The sequence below is a fragment of the Ursus arctos genome, unplaced genomic scaffold (genome assembly GCF_023065955.2).
Source record: "Ursus arctos isolate Adak ecotype North America unplaced genomic scaffold, UrsArc2.0 scaffold_12, whole genome shotgun sequence".
Lineage (NCBI taxonomy): Eukaryota > Metazoa > Chordata > Mammalia > Carnivora > Ursidae > Ursus > Ursus arctos.
Genome location: NW_026622786.1, coordinates 10,051,410 through 10,057,532, shown reverse-complemented (window position 1 = coordinate 10,057,532; position 6,123 = coordinate 10,051,410).

Here is a 6,123-nt window from a genome sequence, read left to right as displayed (position 1 = left end):
TACAGATCGATGTGATCACGTGACTGACAGATTACTAGACATGAGGAAGGTGAAATGTCTTTACTCAGACTGGGGCTAGGAGGCTAAAAATGAGGGGTTCTGCATGTAAAATATTGGAGGGAGAACCTGCAGTCACTATAGCAGTGGGTTTTCTTAAGCCTAATTCACTTCCTGGCCTTAGGGCACCTCTGGACCATCCTCCACATCCCCCGCCACCACCTCCAGGATAAGCTGTCCTGTGAGTCCAGGCAGGGCATGCGGCTGAATTTCCTCTGTAACATTCCCTCTGCCTTGGTGTGACTTTGGCCTCCACATCCCACGAGGCACAGAGCCTACTCTGTTGCCTCTGCAGCACCTTCCCCAAATGTCCCCCCTTTCCAACCCTGGTCTCCCCACTGCAGCTCAGATCTCTACCACCACCAATCTGGGTTACTGAAATAATCCCCTCATTGTTCCTTCTGCCCCCATCTGGCTCCCCTTCAATCCGGCTTGCGGCCTGCGGGCAGATTCCTCTTCCAGGTACAAGGCTTACCAAGACACATCCCTACTCCAGATTGCCCATGACAGGGGCACCTGGGTGGCTCAGCTGGTTAAGCATCTGCCTTCAGCTGGGGTGGCGGTCCCGGGATCCTGGGATGGAGCCCCGAGTCGTGCTCCCTGCTCAGCGGGGAGCCTGCTTCTCCCTCTCCTTCTGCCACTCCCCCCCACCCCCAGCTCATGCTTTCTCACTCTGTCAAATGAATAAATAGAATCTTGGAAAAAAAAAAAAAAAAAAAGAATGCCCATGATATCCCAGGTCCTGCCCCAAAGTCCAGGTTCCTTGGAGTTCTGAAGACTTTCTATGAATCAACTTTGTCTGAGTGTCTATAATCATCTCCCCCACACACTTGAAGCTCCAGCCAGAGTGAGTGGCTTGCCACTCCTGAGTAGGACTCGTGCTCCTGGGCCACCGTGTTTACTCCCGCACTCCCTTCCGCGGGCACGCTCCTCCGGCTCAGCCCGTCTCCATCCCGCCCATCTCTAGATCCAAGTCAAAGTCTTCCTCCTCCATGAAGCCTTAAGGAAGCTGGGATTGCTCTCTCACCCTCCCAAGTGTTGTCCCGGTGCTCTGTGCTTGTGTTAGGCTCTGACCGCAGGCGCTTCTGCGATCCTGGCTGGGGTATCAGCTTCCACAGGGCTGGGGCCATGCTCACTTGCTCATCTTTGCTCCCCAACAGCAGCCGGCATTAACACCGGCTGTGGCAGTGACACAGAGGTTTGTAGACTGGCTTGCAGAGTGGAGCCAGTGTTCCACAGTGTTCCACCGGGTGCGAATTTGCACAACTCATGGAATGACCTGTGAGCCAGTGGCACGGCGGAAACCTGGGTGACCGTTTACACCCCTCTGGGAGCAAACATTTGGGCTCCGTTGGAATACACAAATGTAAGCTCACAGTTTCCACAAAAGAGGAGGCCCTTCTGCCCTTCTGGGCTTGTGTTTGAGGGGGTTCACGGGGTGATGCACGGGGCTGGTCAGGACTGATGTCATTCCCCTTCCTTTGATTTTTAAAGCTCAAAGTATGAGTAGCCATGACAATCAAAGCCTTTGGGGTGGGAGAGGGGTGTCAAAGGAAACTGTCAATGATCTAGACAAGCCATTCAACTTTCAGTTGAGGAACCTCAATCCCAGAGGAGCAAGGGGCCTGCCCAAGGTCACGTGGCCAGAGTGGAGGGTGCACGTAGACCGTCTCCATCTCCAGCCGCCACACCCGTTGCCCGGGTGAAACACACCATCGCTCCCAAGCTTACATCAAGTTTTGGGAAATACAAGGTATATACAGATTTGTGTGTTTACTTTTATGCTTGCCATCATAAAATGATTTTATGTTTATACAACCAAAGAAGGAAGACATGCATTAGATTTTCAAAGATTAAATTCTGTTTGTCATTCCATCCATTACTTGAATTTTCCCCTTCTCTGTTCATGGTCACCCTTTATCCTTGGGGAAGGACCAAGATGCCTTTTCCGATTGTCTGTTGGGGCTAAGAAGTCTCACTAGGATCACCCACTCTGCCTCCGGTTTGTCACTGGCTGGGTTTTATTGCAATAGATAAGACTTTGGACCTCCGGCTACTGAAAGGTCCTTTGTTTGTGAATTACAAGGGGTCACTCAGTTTATCTCATTCATTATGCGACCCTACTTTTTCGAGTGGCAAGGTTAAGGCCTGGGGCAAAATGCTGATAGAAAGGAACATTAAGCACCAAGTTGCACGGTGTTTGTGTTCATTCCAATCCACTTTCACCTCCCAGAGCTGGTGAAGGTTATAACTACAGCCCAATTCTCTAGTGACTCACTCCAGGAAAAGGACATGTGACAAGAACCTGGTTCTCATGGGACTGCTTGCCAGCAGTGCAAGACAGAGATGGCATTGTTCGGGGAAGATTCAGGAAGTCAAACATCCGGAGACAAGCGTGCATGGTCAACTCACCCCACAGGCTGGAAGAGAACATTTTTTCCCCACTGATCAATCTGTGTATTTACCCCTACAAGGGCAGTCAGAGGACTTCTGGAATATTTATTCCCTTCAGTCTCAAATGCAGCCTTCTTGAAAGGCCAGAAAGGGAAGGAACCAGCATTCCTGGAGGCCTGCTAAGTTCTGGGGACTTTGCCCATGTCACGGTTGGTTCTGGTCTCCCAACTAGGAGAGGAGCATTATTCCCTTTCCCACTTTACAGATGAGGAGATTTAGGCACGTGGAAGTTAAGGAGTTCGGCCAGGCCCCTCCAGCTATTCAATGGCAGACCCAGGATTCAAACCCGAAGTGAACGAAGTGAACGGCCAATGTCAGAAAATGTTCCCCCTTCCCTGGCTGGTGGCCAGCCGGCCTCTGAGACAGGCGCCCTCTGGTGGCAGCTACTGGTAGGACGCCTCTGCAAGCTTGGGCTCTGCCCTTCCTCCCAGACGTATCTTTTGTTCTTACCTCATTCTCTCCACCTATATGCCCTGCAACGCCCTCGCAAATTGCACTTCCCTGTGAAGATTTCCCAAGCAGGCAATCCCAGGAGATTGCTCTTTCTCTCGGAGCTCTCGGCCTGTGCCCCTTGCTTAGCTCTGCTCACACAAACGTGCACGTGCACCTGCATAACTCAACGGCATGGACAAAGCCTCGAGCCCCAGGAACGCTTAGCATCACATAATACCAAGTAGGTGCTGGTAAGCATGTACTGAATGATTAAGCGATGGATTTTTAGGGAGAGGCTATGCGAGTCTTTGATTCCTTTAAGTGGAGAAGCGTGGAAATCTCAGGCAGGTGATTGCTCTCTCTGTCTCCCTGGTCAAGACTCACCATTGTACCTTAGTCTAGAATGTTCTCCCCACCTTTCTGTGGGTTTCCAGGGAGACCACCATTGCCCTGCACTAAACCCATGCCTCCAGCCATCTGCCAGTGCTGGTGGGGAGGGAGAGAACACCCTCCCTGCCCGCTGTGTCCAGGAGGCTTTCTGGCAGCCTTACCTGTTCCTTCTGTCTTTCCCCAAGTCTGGGTGCCCACGCCCAGCACCTCCCCAGAGCCTTTGTGACGTTGGCCACCAATAACACCTTGAATCTCCTCTAGGGACACCTCTGAGTGTGCAAACTGCTGATCTCATCCTCTTCCCTTCTGGGACTCTGCCTGTTTTCTTTTCCCTTAACTTACTGACTTTCCTCTTGGAGTGGTCTGTTTCTTTCGAGCTTTTTGAGAAGAACAAAGATGTGAGAGCACTAGCATTGGCATGGCATGTCGGCTCTCAATTTCATCCCCTCTTGCCGCTCTGAGGTTCCCGGGTCGTTTGGGGGTCTTCCCAGCACTGCCCCTCTGTGCAGCTTGCTTTCCTCCCCACAGCTGCCTCCCGCACGCCCGGGGTGTGGAGAGAGCTCTGCGGTTGTGCCCAGAGCCACCGTTCCCCACACTGGGTGTGCTTGCCCACCTGTGGATGCCAGCCTGTACCCCATGGGCGGGAGCATGTACCTGCTTGTCCCCCCCGAGGCACCCTCACTTCTCACCTCGATTCCGGATGCCTGGCCCTGAGACTGCCACACGGTAGGTGGCTAATCAATGTTAATGGAAGGCAGCACGGAACAGCAGATGAGCACGTGGGCCTGCGTCCGCTTGATGGAAACACTCCGCACGTGAAATCAACCTGACATTCACAGCTGCGTCCCTCAGAGCCGGCCTCTGCTCTGAACAGAGCTGGAAAACAAGGGTGAGTGCAAGCATTGCATCGGAGCTCATAGAGACCAGCGCCCCCCCCCCCCACAAGATGGGGACCAGGACAGGCAAGTGACTTGCCCTCAGTCATGCAGTGCAAAGAGCAGACTTGGGCTGACCTCACTCGTGGTCTGACAAATGCACTGCGTCAGTCATACCTTCAGAGCAGTAATGTGCTTTGCTCCTAAGACACCTGGGAACTCGGACTTAATTTCCCCCCAGTTCTTTCTAATCAGTAAGGATTGTACATGGGCTACTAAGTCCTGAGTAGCACGGATGAGTCCTCCTTGAGAGCATTCACGCACACACGCATGCAGGAAAGCGAGGATCCGGTGAGGGGCTGCAGAGCAGCTGTTCCCAGGGAAAGCATCAGGAATATGTGCAAGATTGAGAGGACACGTTGAAGGCATCCCCCTGTCTCACAAGCCTGGCATTGCGCATGCCCGCCCGGCCCTGCCCCTTAGACTGCAGGCTGACGGAGGCTGCCCTTGCCGGCGTCATTCCTGCTGAACTTATTAGACTGCTCTTGTTATTTTCAGCAAACAGCTGGTGCCTCACGCAAAATGTAGCCTTTGCTCACCCCTGTTCCATTTGTCTTCTGGTTTGTACATTTTCTCCTCTTTATTAGCAGGGGCACTTGCTGGAAAACTGGATCTCTGTCACTTAGCAGTTTCCTGTGTGCCTTCTGTTCATAACCCACCTGGAGTCAGAGTCATGTCTCTGAGACAGAACAATTGGTTGCTATGGCAATGAGCGTGGCACCCCAGGCAGCAGGCCTGCACTCCAGAGAGGCAGGGGTGCTGTACGCATGGGGTGGGGGCGGGACGAGGTGTTGCCATATCCTGAGTGTGACTTTTTAGACCACTGACTGATTTCTCCAGGCCGGCTTGGCCCCTCTGCTCCTCTTCCTCCTCACTTACCCCCGCCCCCCACCACTAACCACTCCTCCCAAATATGGACACCTCCCCCTACTTTCTCCCTTCTACCTCCGAATCCAGTGTAGAGCTTGCCCCCTCGATCCATGGTTACCCACACCTGGCTAATCCCTTCTGCAGCCCAAACCCTCCCACTCCTAGTGAGTTTGCACTTAATTCCTTTGAGTGGAATCACATGCTTTGGTCCTCATCTTGTGACTTTTTTTTCTTATCAGGCTCATATACTTTATCTTCCCAACAGTATCCAGGCCCCATGAGAGCATGTCTGGGCCGGTTGGTTGTAGCCTCACACAGATGCCAGGTGGGGCTCCACGGACCACAGGTCCTTGGCAAATGCTGCTCCCTGACTCCAAGAGACGCCTGGCTCAGCCCTGAGCCCTCCAATTAAACCTACTCAGTCTTTCTTCTTGAGGTCAGTAAGCTGGAGTGACAGGCAAATTGGACAGCTCTGGATATCATTTTGGAGCATTTGGCAACCTAATAAAAGGAAAAAAAACTCTAAAGCTTCAGTTGTATAAAATAAAATTCTGTATAAAATACAGAAAAATAAAAAGACAGTGTTTTGTTATTTAGAAGTGTTTAATTTTTGTAGTTATTAAATCATGTTTATGTTTCAAGGGGGTTTTTGTTGCTGTTTTTTTTAACCCCATTTGCCTGTCACCTGGGGCAAATCCAGGGAAAGGTCCGCCTCCAGGGCCGGTGACCCCCACAGGTTCACATGGCCAGAGACCCTCTTCTGTATTTTCACGTGAAGGGCCGTGCATGACTGCCCAACCTAATGGCATCTACTCGTGGCTGGGAGAACTTGGATCTCTTCCAGAGTGCCTTTTAGGCCAAGGTTAAGCTCACAAACGAGGTGTGGGTTTGGGGCCTTCCCTATAGCGGGAGCCTGGGAGTCCAGAGCTGGGGGACACCCTCCTTGCCGTGTGTGGTGGTAGGCAAACAGAGCTGCACCGGGCCA